Source organism: Arachis hypogaea, chromosome 13 (genome assembly GCF_003086295.3).
Source record: "Arachis hypogaea cultivar Tifrunner chromosome 13, arahy.Tifrunner.gnm2.J5K5, whole genome shotgun sequence".
In the NCBI taxonomy this organism is placed as follows: domain Eukaryota; kingdom Viridiplantae; phylum Streptophyta; class Magnoliopsida; order Fabales; family Fabaceae; genus Arachis; species Arachis hypogaea.
In genome coordinates this window covers 99,469,146-99,488,500 of record NC_092048.1, presented here as the reverse complement: position 1 = coordinate 99,488,500, position 19,355 = coordinate 99,469,146, and the positions used below count along the sequence as shown (strand labels likewise).

Here is a 19,355-nt window from a genome sequence, read left to right as displayed (position 1 = left end):
ACTTGTCCATAAGCCTGTTTTCTTGAATTGTCTGCCATCTCTAATGAGATTTTAGCAGCTTGCACCCCATAGATTCCCAGTTTCTCTATTACAGAGAGTGGCATGAGGTTTATTCCTGAACCGAGGTCACACAGAGCCTTAAAGATCAAGGTGCCTATGGTACAAGGTATTATGAACTTTCCAGGATCCTGTCTCTTCTGAGGCAATGTCAGTTGATCCAAATCACTTAGTTCATTGGTGAACAAGGGATGTTCATCATCCCAAGTTTTAATACCAAATAATTTGGCATTCAGCTTCATGATTGCACCAAGAAACTTGGCAGTTTTCTCTTCAGTAACATTCTCATTCTCTTCAGAAGAGGAATACTCATCAGAGCTCATGAATGGCATAAGGAGGTTCAATGGAATCTCTATGGTCTCTAGATGAGCCTCAGAGTCCCTTGTTCCTCAGAGGGAAGCTCCTTATTGATCATTGGACGCCCAGGAGGTCTTCCTCCTTGGGATTCACGTCCTCCTCTCCCTCTTTGGGTTCGGCCATTTTGCTTATGTCAATGGCCTTGCACTCTCCTTTTGGATTCTCTTCTGTATTGCTTGGGAGAGTACTGGGAGGGATTTCAGTGATCCTTTTACTCAGCTGGCCCACTTGTGCTTCCAAATTTCTAATGGAAGACCTTGTTTCATTCATGAAACTTACAGTGGCCTTAGATAGATCAGAGACTAAGTTTGCTAAATTAGAAGTATTTTGTTCAGAGTTCTCTATCTGTTGCTGAGTGGATGATGGAAAAGGTTTATTATTGTTAAACCTGTTTCTTCCACCATTATTAAAGCCTTGTTGAGGCTTTTGATCCTTCCATGATAAATTTGGATGATTTCTCCATGATGAGTTATAGGTGTTTCCATAAGGTTCACCTAAGTAATTCACCACTGCTATTGCAAGGTTCTCAGGATCATAAGCTTCTTCTTCACAAGAAGCCTCTTGAGTACTGTTGGATGCAACTTGCACTCCATTCAGACTCTGAGAGATCATATTGACTTGCTGAGTCAATATTTTGTTCTGAGCCAATATGGCATTCAGAGTATCAATTTCAAGAACTTCCTTCTTCATAGGCGTCCCATTGTTCACAGGATTCCTTTCAGAAGTGTACATGAACTGGTTATTTGCAACCATGTCAATGAGTTCTTGAGCTTCTGCAGGCGTTTTCTTTAGGTGAATGGATCCACCTGCAAAGGTATCCAATGACATCTTAGATAACTCAGACAGACCATCATAGAATATATCCAGGATGGTCCATTCTGAAAGCATGTCAGAAGGACACTTTTTGGTCAGTCCTTTGTATCTCTCCCAAGCTTCATAGAGGGATTCACCTTCTTTTTGTTTGAAGGTTTGAACATCCACTCTAAGCTTGCTCAGCTTTTGAGGAGGAAAGAACTTGGCTAGGAAAGCCTTGACCAGCTTATCCCAAGAGTTCAGGCTATCCTTAGGTTGAGAGTCCAACCATACTCTAGCTCTGTCTCTTACAGCAAAAGGGAAAAGCATGAGCCTGTAGACTTCAGGATCTACTCCATTAGTCTTAACAGTATCACATATCTACAAGAATTCAGTTAAGAACTAAAAAGGATCTTCAGATGGAAGTCCATGAAACTTGCAGTTCTGCTGCATCAGAGAAACTAATTGAGGTTTCAGCTCAAAGTTGTTTGCTCCAATGGCAGGAATGGAGATGCTTCTTCCATGTAAATTGGAATTTGGTGTAGTAAAGTCACCAAGCATTCTCCTTGCATTGTTGTTGGGTTCGGCTGCCATCTCCTTTACTTGTTCGAAATTTTCAATCAAGTTGTCTCTGGATTGTTGTAATTTAGCTTCTCTTAATTTCCTCTTCAGAGTCCTTTCAGGTTCTGGATCAGCTTCAACAAGAATGCCTTTTTCTCTGTCCCTGCTCATAAGAAAGATGAGAGAAAAAAAGAAAAGAAGAGGAATCCTCTATGTCACAGTAAAGAGGTTCCTTATTGTTAGTAGAAGAAAAGAAGAAGAGAAAAATCTGAACTCAGAAAGAGAGAGAGAGGGTTCGGATTTTTGGTGGGTGAGGGAGAGATGTTAGTAGATGAATAAATAAATAGAATAAGATGAGAGAGGGAAAATTTCGAAAATAATTTTTGAAAAAGAGTTAGTTGATTTTTGAAAATAGTTTTTGAAAAAGGTTAGTGGTTTTTCGAAAATAAAAATAAAAAATTAAAATAATAAAAAAGAAATTTTTGAAAAAAGGGGAAGATATTTTCGAAAATTAGAGAGAGAGAGAGAGTTAGTTAGGTAGTTTTGAAAAAGATAAGAAACAAACAAAAAGTTAGTTAGTTAGTTGAAACAAATTTTGAAAAGATAAGAAGTTAGGAAGTTAGAAAAGATATTTTTGAAATCACTTTTTTTTTTTTTTGAAAAAGGTAAGATAAGAAGATGTTTTTGAAAAGATATGATTGAAATTAGTTTTTGAAAAAGATTTAATTTTTAAAATCACAATTAATGACTTGATTCACAAGAAATCACAAGATATGATTCTAGAACTTAAAGTTTGAATCTTTCTTAACAAGCAAGTAACAAACTTAAAAATTTTGAATCAAAACATTAATTGTTATTGTTATTTTCGAAAATTTGATATAAAAATAAGAAAAAGATTTTTGAAAAATATTTTTGGAATTTTCGAAAATAACTAAGAAATTTGAAAAAGATTTGATTTTTGAAAAAGATTTTGAAAAGGATAAGATTTTCAAATTGAAAATTTGATTTGACTCATAAGAAACAACTTGATTTTAAAAATTTTTGAAAAAGTCAATCCAAATTTTTGAATTTGATGAGAGAAAAAGGGGAAGATATTTTTTTTTATTTTTGAATTTTTATGATGAGAGAGAAAAATAAGTAAAATGATGCAATGCATGAAATATTTAGATCAAAACATGTGATGCATGCAAGAATGCTATGAATGTCAAGATGAACACCAAGAACACTATGAAGATCATAATGAACATCAAGAACATAATTTTGAAAAATTTTTAATGCAAAGAAAACATGCAAGACACCAAACTTAGAATTCTTTAATGCTTAGCCACTAAGAATTCAAGAATGCATATGAGAAACAAGAAAAGACACAAAACATGCAAATGCAAAGATCAAACAAGAAGACTTACCAAGAACAACTTGAAGATCATGAAGAACACTATGAATGCATGAATTTTCGAAAAATGCAAGATGCACATGCAATTGACACCAAACTTATAACATGACTCAAGATTCAAACAAGAAACAGAAAAATATTTTTGATTTTTATGATTTTCTAATTTTTTTTGGATTTTTCAAAAATTAATTGAAAAAGGAAAATAAGGATTCCAAAATTTTTAATATGAATTCCAGGAATCTTGCCATGTTAGTCTAAAGCTTCAGTCCAGGAATTAGACATGGCTCACTAGCCAGCCAAGCTTTCAATGAAAGCTCCGGTCCAAAATACTAGACATGGCCAATGGCCAGCCAAGCTTCAGCATGTAAATCAGGAACAGCAGCAGGTGGATTAGCAACAACTAGCTTGCTCTTGATAACAAATTGCAAGCCTCAATCCAAATGAAGTTAGACATGGCTTTACAGCCAGCCAGGCTTCACATGCTTCATGAAACACTAGAATTCATTCTTAAAAATTCTGAAGAAAAATATATTTTTGAAAACATTTTTTTTTCGAAAACATGTGAGAAAATTTGAAATATTTTTGAAAAATTTTTGAAAAGAAAACAAAAAGAAAATTACCTAATCTGAGCAACAAGATGAACCGTCAGTTGTCCAAACTCGAACAATCCCCGGCAACGGTGCCAAAAACTTGGTACGCAGAAATTGTGATTACACTTTGATTATGTAAAATTCATCGCTCTTTCTTTCCTTGGTAATGGCGCCAAAAACATGATGCCAATACCATGGTTCACAACTTCGCACAACTAACCAGCAAGTGCACTGGGTCGTCCAAGTAATACCTTACGTGAGTAAGGGTCGAATCCCACGGAGATTGTTGGTATGAAGCAAGCTATGGTCACCTTGTAAATCTCAGTCAGGCGGATATAAAATAGTAATGGGGTTTTCGAAAATAATTAATAAAATAGTGATAGAAATACTTATGTAAATCACTGGTGAGAATTTCAGATAAGCGAATAGAGATGCTTTCGTTCCTCTAAACCTCTGCTTTCCTGCTATCTTCATCCAATCAGTCTTACTCCTTTCTATGGCTGGCTTTATGTGATACATCACCATTGTCAATGGCTACTTTCGGTCTTCTCTCGGGAAAATGATCCAAATGCCCTGTCACGGCACGGCTAATCATCTGGAGGCATCACCCTTGTCAATGGTTTCATCTTATCCTCTCAGTGAAAATGATCAATGCACCCTGTCACGGCACGGCTATTCATCTGTCGGTTCTTGATCATGCTGGAATAGGATATACTATCCTTTTGCGTCTGTCACTACGCCCAGCAATCGCGAGTTTGAAGCTCGTCACAGTCATTCAATCATTGAATCCTACTCGGAATACCACAGACAAGGTTTAGACCTTCCGGATTCTCTTGAATGCCGCCATCATTCTAGCTTACACCACGAAGATTCTGATTAAGAGATCTAAGAGATACTCATTCAGTCGAAGGTAGAACGGAAGTGGTTGTCAGGCACGCGTTCATAGGGAATGATGATGATTGTCACATTCATCACATTCAGATTGAAGTGCGAATGAATATCTTAGAAGCGAAATAAGATGAATTGAATAGAAAACAGTAGTACTTTGCATTAATCTTTGAGGAACAGCAGAGCTCCACACCTTAATCTATGGAGTGTAGAAACTCTACCGTTGAAAATACATAAGTGAATAGAGGGTAAGCATGGCCGAATGGCCAGCCTCCCATGGAGGTCTAGAGATCTAAAAATGATCCAAAGATTCAAAGATGGTTCAAAAGATAATAGTGAAATGTCCTATTTATAATAAACTAGCTACTAGGTTTTACAGAAGTAAGTAATTGATGAATAAATCCACTTCCAGGGCCCACTTGGTGTGTGCTTGGGCTGAGCTTTAACTTTCCACGTGCAGAGGCCATTTGTGGAGTTGAACGCCAGGTTTTGATCCATTTCTGGCGTTCAACTCTGGTTTTTGATCCATTTCTGGCGCTGAACTCCAGAATTGGGCAGAGAGCTGGCGTTGAACACCAGGTTGCGTCGTCTAAACTTGGGCAAAGTATGGACTATTACACATTGCGGGAAAGCCCTGGATGTCTACTTTCCAACGCAATTGGAAGCGCGCCATTTCGAGTTCTGTAGCTCCAGAAAATCTACTTTGAGTGCAGGGAGGTCAGAATCCAACAGCATCAGCAGTCCTTCTTCAACCTCTGAATCTGATTTTTGCTCAAGTCCCTCAATTTTAGCCAGAAAATACCTGAAATCATAGAAAAACACACAAACTCATAGTAAATTCCAGAAATGTGAATTTAACATAAAAACTAATGAAAACATCCCTAAAAGTAACTAGATTCTACTAAAAACATACTAAAAACAATGCCAAAAAGCGTATAAATTATCCGCTCATCAGGTAGTTATCTTGGAAAAGAAGCTATTCATACTTGGATCTCTTCTGAACCTTGAAAGAGGAATGAAGAGATCAAGCTAGAAATGCTTTCTCATGCTGGACCAAATTAGGTTTGGATGGATATGTGACTATAATCCTCTCAACACTTGATTTGGAAAATGCATGTGGTATAATCAGTGACCATACTTCATCTCTTCTCATGAGCAATTGACCAAGGAATTGGCTATTGATCAAGATTTGAGAGATTGAATTACAAGAAATTGTAATTCAATCACTTAAGATTGCCAAGGAGATCAATGAGTGCATTGATTGAGGAAGAGATGAAAATGAAATTGATCCGGAGAATGCAACATCTCCTAAGCCCAATGAACTCCCCATTTCTGATCTTACCCATTCTTTTTAATTTCTGTTATTTACTCTTATGAGCAATTCCCCCATTCCCATTTACAATTCTGTAATTTACTTTCAGTCATTTACTTTCAGTTCTTTAATTCTAGCATTTACTTTTTCTGCCATTTACTTTCCCACCATTTTATTTTCTGCAATTCTAAACTCAAATCCTGGATTCGCTCAACTAGAACATTCCTCTAATTAAAGTTGCTTGATCAATCAATCCTTGTGGGATTCGACCTCACTCTATTGTGAGTTTTTACTTGACGACAAATTCGGTACACTTGCCGAAGGAAATTTGTTATGAGACAAGTTTTCCGTGCATCAAGTTTATGGCGCCGTTGCCAGGGATTGATTGTGCATCAACAATTATTAGATTGGAGGATAACTAGATTGAGCATTTATTTTTGTTTGATTTAATTTTCTGTTTGAGTCATTTACTTCCTGTTTTAGTTAATTTCTTCCATTCCCCTTACTTTTTCTTTGTTATTTACCATTCATCTCACTAACCCACTAACTGTTTGATATATTGCATCACTCACACTAACAGTAATTCTGACAGAAATATTTTTTGCACCTGTTCTCTTTGCTTGTACTTGTTGGTTGTATGAAAGGGAGAAGAAGCGGGGCTTCAACTTCCTTTGATTCTGAACCTGAGAGAACCTTCCTTAGACTAAGGAGGGAGGCAAGAGAAAAACGTGTAGTTGGTGCTGAAGAAAAGGAGGAACACTTTGAGGAATACTTTGAACCAAACATGGAAGAAAACATGGAAAACCATCGTGAGGAAGAGGCTCACAACCATGGCGGAAGAGGTCGAGCAAATCATGCTGGGGAGGATAGAAGAGTTTTAGGCTCTTACATCAATCCAAACCCAGGAAACTGTGGAAGTAGCATTCAAAAGCCAACCATCCATGCCAACAATTTTGAACTAAAACCACAGCTCATCACCCTTGTTCAGAACAACTGTTCGTTCGGAGGAAGTGTCCAAGAGGACCCCAATCAACATCTAACCACCTTCCTGAGAATATGTGACACAGTGAAGTCTAATGGTATTCATCCTGATGCCTATAGACTGCTCTTATTTCCATTCTCACTCAAGGATAACGCAGCCAAGTGGCTGGAGTCTTTCCCAAGGGAGAGCTTGACAACTTGGGAAGATGTGGTGAACAAATTCTTAGCAAGATTTTACCCTCCTCAACGAATCAATAGGCTGAGAGCTGAGGTCCAAACTTTCAGGCAACAAGATGGTGAGACTCTATATGAAGCATGGGAGAGGTTTAAAGACCTAACAAGGAGGTGCCCACCCGATATGTTCAATGAATGGGTGCAGCTGCACATTTTCTATGAAGGGCTCTCTTATGAGTCAAAGAAGGCCGTAGACCATTCATCCGGAGGATCTTTGAACAAGAAGAAGACCATTGAGGAGGCCATAGATGTCATTGAAACAGTAGCAGAGAATGACTATTTCTATGCTTCCGAAAGAGGGAACACAAAAGGAGTAATGGAGCTAAACAATGTAGATGCTCTGCTGATGAAGTCCAAGGATATAAGTCCAAGGCAAGAGGGGAGGACTTGAAGCATTATCAACCTCCTTGATGAAGGAGAAATGTCAAGCTAGTGACGCTAAAGAAGCGCTTCATGGGAGGCAACCCATGTTTTATTAGCTTTTACTAGTGAATAAGTCAATATTCATGAATTCCAACCCAAACTTGACAAAAACTTGGTGAAGTCCTTATATTGCAGTGTATAGTGAAGAACAAGTTTGGTGTTCAAAGCATGCCAAGAAAGCATGAATGCAACTGAGAGCATGCTAGTCTTGGAGCTTTGAACAGAACTTTTCATCACAGTGCTCCAAACTAAGTTTGGTGTCACCCCATGGTGCCACCAATGTGCATATAAGGATACACAGTTAGTTAGTTAGTTGGAGTTCATGAATAAACAAAATCTTTTCTTCTCTTTATTATTCTAGCCGCAAAATTTAAATTGATTTTTTTGATATTTCTTACTTTTCTTATTTGATCTTTATAGGGAAACGAAAGGAGCATTGAAGGAGATTGATTGGACAATTTAATGAGAAAGGTTCGGCCACTTCATGAAGAGGGTACTACACACGTGCCTCAAGGGGGAATGAATTGGGAATGGTTGCCATGCAACATTGGAGGAAGAACAAACTTGGAAACTGAACCAACTCCATCATAAAGTTGGTAATCCTCGTGCTTACATCATACAAAACCCCATCCGTTCATCATATACCAACCCCATCAATCCACACCTTTCATCTCTTCATCACTTCTCTATATAAGTGGATCCAATCCGCACCATCTCCACATTCGAAATTCATACCCCTTGCACTTCACTTTCCAGCAACTAGTTCTTCAACTTCCCACTCTCTAAATCCCACATTTCTTCCCTTCACTACACCCTTGTTGCTTTAAATTCGTTCATGGCATCATCAAGCTCCAAGAGGCAGAAGAGGAAGGAACCAATGGAGAACATCCCTTTCGACGAGAAGAGATTCAAGACTGCCTTCCATGAACGAGAATTCGAGCGGATAAAGCTCAAAAAGATACTGCCCAAGTTAACCTTCCAAATCAATGAAGATGAATGCCCACAGATTCGGGAAAAGATTGAAGAAAGAGGGTGGCAAATGCTCACCAATCCAGAGGGGAAGATCAATGCAAACTTCATCAAAGAGTTCTACGCAAATGTGGTCAGAGAAGACAAAACAAGGGCCCCAATCTTCAAAAGCTATGTAAGAGGAAAGGAGGTGGACTTCAGCCCAAATGCTATAATAAGAACTCTTCACCTGAAATCACCACATTTTGATGAGCCCAGCTATCATGCAAGGATAAGTAAAAGCCAAGACAATGATGAGCTCACTGAGATTGTGACTGATATCTATGTTATAGCAGCTGACTGGGAGAGGTATGGAGATGGGAGACCCCGATTCATCAAGAGGGGAGACCTTAGCCCAGAAGTCAAGGGGTGGTTTGAACTCGTGAGGAGGTCTATTCTCCCAGCCGCAAATAATTTAGAGGTAAATATTAATCGAGCAAATATGGTACATTGCCTAGTACAAGGTGGAGAAATCAATGTGCATGAACTTATAGCTGAGGGAATTCAAGATTCAGCTGAGAAGCTTGAATCAGGTGCCAGGCTTTGGTACCCCAGCACCATTCTCCGATTGTGCACAAAGGCCAAGGTGGTCTTTGAGGACAGCAATCCAGACTGGGTGAACCCTGGGAGGCTAATGACAACCCAACGTATGGCCTATACTACACTTGCTCAGCAACAAAGAAGGCCACAAATAGGGAAACTAAAAGCAAAAGAAGGAGCTCACCAAGAGGAATCTCATCAGGAAGAATATCAACAAGGAGAGCATCCTTACCCAGCCGACTTGAATATGAATCACCTTCTAAGAGCTATTGAAGATTTGGGGATGAGACATATGGAAGGACAAGAGCAAATACTAAACCGGATGAGCCAACAAGAAGAGTGGCAGAAACAACAAATGGAGCAACAACAGGAACAATACTCCCAGCTCACTCAAACCATCCACCAAGTTACTAAGAGGCAAGAACGTCAAGATAAGCATTTGTAGGAATTCAATTAGCGACAAATAGCCCAGATGAAAGCATTCAATGAGTTCACTGTACTTAATGAAGGGCGGCAACTACATAGGGAGAATTTCAACGTCAACACTCAAGCCAAGTTGAACTACATGTCCAGTAATATGCATCATCTACACTATGCCATCCCTACATATGATGAGGTCCAAAAAGATTTTGTAGAACAAGAAGAGAGGAAGGTGAAACAGCAGAAGGAAACACTCAAGAAGAAGATAGAAGATGGTGGTTTCTGGAAAAAGCTGCTTGGAAAAGGCAAGGGAAGTGGGAGCACAAGCAATCAAGAAAAACATTAGGAGGACAAGCAAGAAGGAGAGCATGGGCAACCACATGAGTAAAAGGTGGTGGAGTTCCTTCTTTGGTCCATCTTTCTCTATGCTCTAAATAAGGAAGATCTTATATGAAATAGAACTTGCTTCCATGTTAGTTTAAATTTTTTTTTAAATTTTGTCTTTTAAGTTTTTGTTGAAAAGGTCTATGTTTGCTGGTCTCTATGTCACTGCATCCTTACTTTGCTTACTTGTATGTTTGTCCCTTTAAATCAAACGAAAAGAGAATGAGTGCTTTTAAAGACCAGAGAGGAGTTCATACTATGGAATAAGTTCATGAGTTTGTGGTATGGTCATAAGTTAGCTAAGTTGGTTCAACCATAAGGTGGGAAGACAACTATCTATCAGGAATGCTATGCTTGAAACACACCCCATGAGACTAGCTAAATAAGAAGATCCTAATAAGAAAAAGGGAAAGAACAATCAAAGTTGAGGAATAAAAGAAAAAGAGTAAGCAATAAGGCTAGGCACCAATGGTTTTAATCTTGAGGCATGTGTCTGTGGTGTTCCTGTGTGAGGGATCTACTTGGATGAATAAGCTCTTAGGGGTGCCTTATCACTTGGTAACTTGGGTTAACTAACTCGGGATTATCAGCTGAAAGTCCACAATCAAGAGTAACCCTCACTACAGAGCATTTAGTAACCCAAAGAGGTGCTGGACACCAAGGTCTCAAGAAAATAAAATAAATAAACTATATGCCTGTGGTGTGTATGTATGGGGGAGAGACTTGAGCAAGTAAGTCCTTAGGGGTGCTTCAACACCTAGCACCTTGAACCAACTGGTTCGGGAGTGTTGGCTGAAAGCTTATTTTAAAGAGTTGCCCCCTTACAGAACACTTAGCCTAAAAACACAAATAAGCCCTGAAATAACAACAAAAAGGATCACTAAATAAAAGTTTCATGGGATGCAATCACAGTGAGTATTCTAGGACATGATAAAGGTCTGAAAGCCAGGAATGAACCTAAGTTGCTATGCATGAAACCACCATAAAACCAGGGACATAACTTCCACAAGAATGACTCATTTCTCTTGGCATTCCATTCATCATTCTCTTGTTCCAGTACTTGCTTAGGGACAAGCAAGCTTTAAGTTTGGTGTTGTGATGTCAGGGCATTTTGGCCAGTTTCACTGACCTTTTCTTTACTGTTTTTAGGGTAGTTTCATGCATTTCCTTAGGAAATAAGCTAGTTTTGGGTAGATATTCACTTACATCTTGATTCAAGCATACATTGTGCACTTTACATGATTTCATGAGGATATTGCATGAATTTAAGGACAAATTGGATGTTGCATTTCCATTGACTAGGACTAGAACTTTGATGCACTTTATTGCTTGATTTCAGGACAAAGGAAGCAAAGAAGAACCACATTAGTGGCTACGTTAGTTACACTAACGTTAACACTAACGTGGAATGGGAGTAACTTGTAAAGTTAATGAGAAAAGTGATTGCCAATAACGCTCTCGAAGCCATCATTGCCCACGATAAGAGTCACGTTAACTAAGTAACGTGAACTCTAACGTGGAAGAAAGGAAATGGAGCCAACGTTGGTGACACTTAACATTATCACTAACGTTGGACGAAGCTCATAAGTGGCCACGTTAGAGTCCACGTTAACTTAGTTAACGTGGCCTCTAACGTTAAGAAGAAAGGGGGGAAGCCAACGTTAGTGACATTCAACATTATCACTATCGTTGGCCAAGTCACACTAGGCCACGTTAACTCCCACGTTAACCAAGTTAACGTGGGAGTTAACGTGAAGAAGGGAGGTGACGCCAACGTTAGTGACACCCAACATTGTCACTAACGTTGGAAGGAGCCCACACATGCCACCATGAGCCACGTTAACTTAGTTAATGTGGAAGCTAACGTGGATAAGGGAATGTTGAGCCAATGTTAGTGACACTCAACTTTGTCACTAACGTTGGAGATGGCTAGCATGGCCACGTTAAAAGCCACGTTAACCTAGTTAACGTGGACTCTAACGTGGGAGCTAAGGGGCACATTGGAACGTTAGTGACAATGTTAAGTGTCACTAACGTTCTCGAAGGTTGGCAAGCCTACGTTAAAAAGAGCCACATTAACTAAGTTAACGTGGACTCTAACGTAGGGAAGGGGGAGGCTTCTCAACGTTATTGGGAAAGTTGAGTCCCAATAACGTGCGCGAAGGACAAAGGGGCAACGTTAGTGGCAACGTTTGTGCCACTAACGTTGAGGTTAACGTGGCTCTTACTTGGGTAAGGAACGTTAGTGAAAAAGTTGAATGTCACTAACGTTCTCGAACCCATATTTTCACTGAACGTTAACACCACTAACGTCCTGAGCAAAAGTCTCTGCCCACTTTACAATTTCTCTCTGCAAGTAAAGCCAAGCCCAATGAAGAAGATAACTGCTTCAAACTCAAGATCCAAATGCCCAGACCCAAGACTTGAAGAACCAACTAGAAGAGTAGAAGAGTAGTATATATAGGAGTAGCTTTGAATTAATTAGGGAGTTGGAGAATATAGGGAGCCTCTGGGCATAGAATTACTCTCTGTATTTACTTTCTCTACACTTCTAGTTTTCATCATGTATTCTCCATCTTTGTTTTCATTTTCCAGAGCTATGGACAACTAAACCCCTTTCATTGGGTTAGGGAGCTCTGTTGTAATTTGATGGATCAATACTAGTTTTTATTATTCTTCTTCTATCTTTTCTCTTGATTTTACTTGAAAGCTTTCGATCTTCATTCAATTGGGTAGTTATCTTGGAAAAGAAGCTATTCATACTTGGATCTCTTCTGAACCTTGAAAGAGGAATGAAGAGATCAAGCTAGAAATGCTTTCTCATGCTGGACCAAATTGGGTTTGGATGGATATGTGACTATAATCCTCTCAACACTTGATTTGGGAAATGCATGTGGTATAATCAGTGATCATACTTCATCTCTTCTCATGAGTAATTGACCAAGGAATTGGCTATTGATCAAGATTTGAGAGATTGAATTACAAGAAATTGTAATTCAATCACTTAAGATTGCCAAGGAGATCAATGAGTGCATTGATTGAGGAAGATATAAAAATGAAATTGATCCAGAGAATGCAACATCTCCTAAGCCCAATGAACTCCCCATTTCTGATCTTACCCATTCTTTTTAATTTCTGTTATTTACTCTTATGAGCGATTCCCCCATTCTCATTTACAATTCTGCAATTTACTTTCAGTCATTTACTTTCAGTTCTTTAATTCTAGCATTTACTTTTTCTGCCATTTACTTTCCCGCCATTTTATTTTCTGCAATTCTAAACTCAAATCCTGGATTTGCTCAGCTAGAACATTCCTCTAATTAAAGTTGCTTGATCAATCAATCCTTGTGGGATTCGACCTCACTCTATTGTGAGTTTTTACTTGACGACAAATTCGGTACACTTGCCGAAGGAAATTTGTTATGAGACAAGTTTTCCGTGCATCAAGTTTTCCGTGCACTCTTAGTCTAAAGCTCCAATCTGAGGGTTAGACATGGCTTAATAGCCAACCAAGCTTTAGAAGATACAAATCAGTCATACAATAACAAATTTGATTAGCAACAACTAGCTTGCTCTTGTAATGATGACTTGGGAGCCTCAGTCCAAATGAATTTAGACATGGCTCTACAGCCAGCCAGGCTTCTACATGCTTCATGAAACACTAGAATTCATTCTTAAAAATTCTGAAGAAAAATATATTTTTTTTTGAAAATATTTTTTTTCGAATATTAATTGGGAAAAACGAAAAAGAAGAAAATATTTTTGAAAAATTTTGAAAACTTTTTGAAAATAAAATAAGAAGAAAATTACCCAATCTGAGCAACACGATGAACCGTCAGTTGTCCAAACTCGAACAATCCCCGGCAACGGCGCCAAAAACTTGGTGAACGAAATTGTGATCCCTGGTAATGGCTTCAAAAACTTGGTGCTCTAATATTAATTCATAATTTGTCACAACTTCGATACAACTAACCAGCAAGTGCACTGGGTCGTCCAAGTAATAAAACCTTACGTGAGTAAGGGTCGATCCCACGGAGATTGTTGGTATGAAGCAAGCTATGGTCGTCTTGTAAATCTCAGTCAGGCGGATATCAAATGGTTATGGAGTTTTCGAATAATAATAATAAATAAACAGAAAATAAAGATAGAAATACTTATGTAATTCATTGGTGAGAATTTCAGATAAGCGTATAGAGATGCTTTCGTTCTTCTGAACCTCTGCTTTCCTACTGTCTTCATCCAATCATTCCTACTCCTTTCCATGGCAAGCTTTATATAGGGCATCACCGTTGTCAATGGCTACGTCCCATCCTCTCTGTGAAAAAGGTCCAAATGCTATGTCACGGCACGGCTAATCATCTGGAGGTTCTCGATCATACTGGAATAGGATTCACCCTCCTTTTGCGTCTGTCACTACGCCCAGCACTCGCGAGTTTGAAGTTCGTCACAGCCATCCCTTTCCAGATCCTACTCGGAATACCACAGACAAGGTTTAAACTTTTCGGATCTCAGGAATGGCCATCCATGGGTTCTAAATTATACCACGAAGACGCTAATAACTCGGACTCGGTCCCCTGTATTAGATATCCAAGAGATATCCACTCAATCTAAGGTAGAACGGAAGTGGTTGTGAGGCACGCGTTCATAAGTTGAGAATGATGATGACTGTCACGATCATCACATTCATCATGTTCTTGGGTGCAAATGGATATCTTAGAAGCGGAATAAGTTGAATTGAATAGAAAAACAGTAGTACTTTGTATTAAATCATGAGGAACAGCAGAGCTCCACACCTTAATCTATGGAGTGCAGAAACTCTACCGTTGAAAAATACATAAGTGAAAGGTTCAGGCATGGCCGAATGGCCAGCCCCCAAACGTGATCAATAGATCAAAAGATAATCCAAAAATATCTAAATACAATAGTAAAAAGTCCTATTTATACTAAACTAGTTACTAGGGTTTACAGAAATAAGTATTTGATGCATAAGTCCACTTTCGGGGCCCACTTAGTGTGTACCTGGGCTGAGCTTGAAGTTTACACGTGGAGAGGTCATTCTTGGAGTTGAACGCCAATTTGTAACGTGTTTCTAGCGTTCAACTCTGGTTCGTGACGTGTTTCTGGTGTTTAACTCCTGACTACAGCGTAGAACTGGCATTCAACGCCCTTTGGCGTCATCTAAAATCGAGCAAAGTATGAGCTATTATATATTGCTGGAAAGCCCTGGATGTCTACGTTCCAACGCAATTGGAAGCGCACCATTTGGAGTTCTGTAGCTCCAGAAAATCCACTTTGAGTGTAGGGAGGTCAGAATCCAACAGCATTAGCAGTCCTTCTTCAACCTCTGAATCTGATTTTTGCTCAAGTCCCTCAATTTCAGCCAGAAAATACCTGAAATCACAGATAAACACACAAACTCATAGTAAAGTCTAGAAATGTGAATTTAACATAAAAACTAATAAAAACATCCCTAAAAGTAACTAGATCCTACTAAAAACATACTAAAAACAATGCCAAAAAGCGTATAAATTATCCGCTCATCAATGCCACAAGCACATGGTTAGGGACAGCTTGATTCATCCGCTTAGGCTAGGATTTTATTCCTTTAGGCCCTCCTATCCATTAATGCTCAAAGCCTTGGATCCTTTTTTTACCCTTGCCTTTTGGTTTAAAGGGCTATTGGCTTTTTCTGCTTGCTTTTTCTTTTTCTTTCTTTTTCTCTCTTTTTTTTTCGCATTTTTTTCATATTTTTTCACAAGCTTTGTCTATTCACTGCTTTTTCTTGCTTCAAGAATCAATTTTATGATTTTTCAGATTATCAAATAACATTTCTCCTTTTTCATTATTCTTTCAAGAGCCAACAATTTTAACATTCATAAACAACAAATTCAAAAAGATGCATTGTTCAAGCATTCATTCAGAAAACAAAAAGTATTGCCGCCACATCAAAATAATTAAACTAATTTCAAGATAGAATTTAAAATCATGTACTTCTTGTTCTTTTGCAAATAGAAACATTTTTCTTTTAAGAGAGGTGATGGATTCATAGGACATTCACAGCTTTAAGACATAGACACTAGACACTAATGATCATGTAATAAAGACACAAACATAGACAAAACATAAAGCATAATTTTTGAAAAAAAGAAAAAATAAGAACAAAGAAATCAAAGAACGGGTCCACCTTAGTGATGGCGGCTAGTTCTTCCTCTTGAAGATCTTATGGAGTGCTTGAGCTCCTCTATGTCTCTTCCTTGCCTTTGTTGCTCCTCCCGTAGTTGCCCCATGTTAAAACTCAATTCTCCTAAAGAAGTGTTGAGTTGCTCCCAATAGTTGTGTGGAGGAAAATGCATCCCTTGAGGCATCTCAGGGATTTCTTGATGAAAAATTTTCTCATGCTCTTGTTGAGGTCCATGAGTGGGCTCTCTTATTTGCTCCATCCTCTTTTTAGTGATGGGCTTTTGAGATGAATCTCTCCATCTCCCATGACTCAGAGGTGGAAGCAATTGCCTTCCCTTTTCTCTTTCTAGAGGTTTCTCCGGCCTTAGGTGCCATTAATGGTTATGGAAAAATAGAAAAGTAGAGCTTTTTCCACACAAAACTTAAAAGGTTTGCTCGTCCTCGAGCAAAAGAAGAAAGAAAAGAGTAGAAGAAGAAGAAATAGAGGAGATGGAGGGAGGTGAGTGGTTTGGCCAAGGGGGAAGAAGTGTTTGTGATGTGTGAAAGTTGAGGTAGTGAGGAGGGTTATTTAGGGAAGAGTTATTGATGTGATTGGTCAAGGGTATTTGGGGAAGAGTGTTATAGAAAGGTGTGAAGAGGAGAGAAGAAGAGGTGGGGTAGGTGGAGATCCTGTGGGGTCCACAGATCCTGAGATATCAAGGAATTCTGCTCCCTGCAGCATTCTGGTGTTCAAACACCCTCAGTGTGCCAATTCTGGCGTTTAACACCAGCTCTGTGATGAGCGGATATTTTATACGCTTTTTGGGGATAATTTCATATAGTTTAGAGTATGTTTTAGTTAGTTTCTAGTCTATTTCTAGTAGTTCTTAGGAAAAATTCATATTTCTGGACTTTACTATGAGTTGTGTGTTTTTCTGTAATTTCAGGTATTTTTCTGACTGAAATTGAAGGAGCTGAGCAAAAATCTGATTCAGGCTGAAAAAGGACTGCTGATGCTGTTGGATTCTGACCTCCCTGCACTCAAAGTGGATTTTCTGAAGCTACAGAACTCGAAATGGCATGCTTACAATTGCGTTGGAAAGTAGACATCCAGGGCTTTCCAGCAATATATAATAGTCCATACTTTGGACAAGGATAGACGACGTAAACTGGCGTTCAACGCCAGTTCTCTGCCCAATTCTGGCGTCCAGCGCCAGAAAAGGATCAAAAACTGGAGTTGAACGCCCAAACTGGCATAAAAACTGGCGTTCAACTCCACAAATGGCCTCTGCACGTGATTCACTTAAATCTCAGCCCCAGCACACACCAAGTGGGCCCCAGAAGTGGACCTCTGCATCATCCATCATAGTCCACTCATATTTTGTAACCCTAGGCTACTAGTTTAGTATTTAAACAACTTTTAGAGACTTATTTTGTATCTCATGACATTTCAGATCTAAACTTTGTATTCTCTGACGGCATGAGTCTCTAAACCCCATTGTTGGGGGTGAGGAGCTCTGCTGTGTCTCGATGAATTAATGCAAGTATTTCTGTTTTCTATTCAAACACGCTTGTTCCTATCTAAGATGTTCATTCGCGCTTAACTGTGATGAAGGTGATGATCAGTGACATTCATCACCTTCCTCAAACCATGAACGTGTGCCTGACAACCACCTCCGTTCTATATCTGATTGAATGAGTATCTCTGAGATCTCTTTAATCAGAATCTCCGTGGTATAAGCTAGAACTGATGGCAGCATTCATGAGAATCCGGAAAGTCTAAACCTTGTTTGTGGTATTCCGAGTAGGATTCAAGGATTGAATGACTTTGACGAGCTTCAAACTCCTGAAGGCTGGGCGTTAGTGACAGATGCAAAAGGATAGTAAATCTTATTCCAACCGGATCGAGAACCAACCGGTGATTAGCCGTGCTGTGACAGAGCACGTGAGCGTAGTTTTCACTGGAAGGATGGAAGGTAGCCATTGACAACGGTGATCCACCAACACACAGCTTGCCATAGGGGAACGTGCGTGCGTGAACAAGAAGACAGAGGAAAGCAGAGATTCAGAAGACAAAGCATCTCCAAAACTCCAACATATTCTCCATTACTGCACAACAAGTAACTTTTAATTTATGCTCTACTGGTTACTCACAATTCAATTGATAAACATAATTGACTTCCTGACTAAGATTTACAAGATAACCATAGATTGCTTCAAACCAACAATATCCATGGGATTCGACCCTTACTCACGTAAGGTATTACTTGGACGACCCAGTGCACTTGCTGGTTAGTTGTACGCGTTGTGAAAAGTGTGATTCACAATTCGTGCACCACTCTGCTACCTTTCCTAGCGTTAAACGCCAGTCTGCTGCCCATTTCTGGTGTTTAACGCCAGCCAGATGCCCATTTCTGGCGTTAAACGACCAGAGTGCTGCCCATTCTGGCCCATTATGGCGTTTAACGCCCAGAATGCTGCCAGGCTGGGCGTTAAACGCCCATTCTGCTATCCTTACTGGCGTTTAAATGCCAGTAAGCCTGTTCTCTAAGGTGTTCTATTTTTTATGCTGTTTTTCATTTTGCTTTAATTCTGCAGCTGTTTTTATGACTTTACATGATCATCAACCTAAAGAAAACATAAAATAACAATAGAAAATAAATAAATATAGTTAAATAACATTGGGTTGCCTCCCAACAAGCGCTTCTTTAATGTCAATAGCTTGACAGTGAGCTCTTAGAGAGCTTCACAGAGATTCAGAGCTTGATGATGGCCTCCCTACACCAAACTTAGAAGTTGAGTGTCGGGGCTCCATTTGGCTCTGTATTGAGAAAAGCCTTTCATGCTTCCTCTCCATGGTTACAGAAGAAGATCCTCATTCAATTGAAGGACTAACTCCCCTCTGTCCACATCAATCACAACTCTTGCTGTGGCTAGAAAGGGTCTTTTAAGGATGATGGATTCATCTTCATCCTTTCCAGTGTCTAGGATTATGAAGTCAGCAGGGATGTAAAAGCTTTCAACCTTCACTAAGACATCCTCTACAAGTCCATAAGCATGTTTTCTTGAATTGTCTGCCATCTCTAGTGAGATTCTTGCAGCTTGTACCTCAAAGATCCCTAGTTTTTCCATTACAGAGAGTGGCATGAGTTTATACTTGAACCAAGGTCACACAGAGCCTTCTTAAAGTTCATGGTGCCTATGATGCAAGGTATTAAGAACTTTCCGGGATCTGGTTTCTTCTAAGGTAATTTCT

At 39.2% G+C, this 19,355-nt stretch overlaps 2 non-coding genes across 2 annotated transcripts; one reads left to right on the top strand and one right to left on the bottom strand.

Annotated features, from left to right (window-relative positions):
* The first annotated feature begins 1,296 nt into the window (after positions 1-1,296).
* Positions 1,297-1,404, top strand: LOC112739883 (small nucleolar RNA R71). The gene has a single exon (XR_003170818.1). It is a non-coding gene; the product is annotated as a small nucleolar RNA R71 (small nucleolar RNA).
* A 5,783-nt stretch (positions 1,405-7,187) lies between these two features.
* Positions 7,188-7,294, bottom strand: LOC112739257 (small nucleolar RNA R71). Its single transcript, XR_003170192.1, has one exon. It is a non-coding gene; the product is annotated as a small nucleolar RNA R71 (small nucleolar RNA).
* Positions 7,295-19,355: the final 12,061 nt, after the last annotated feature.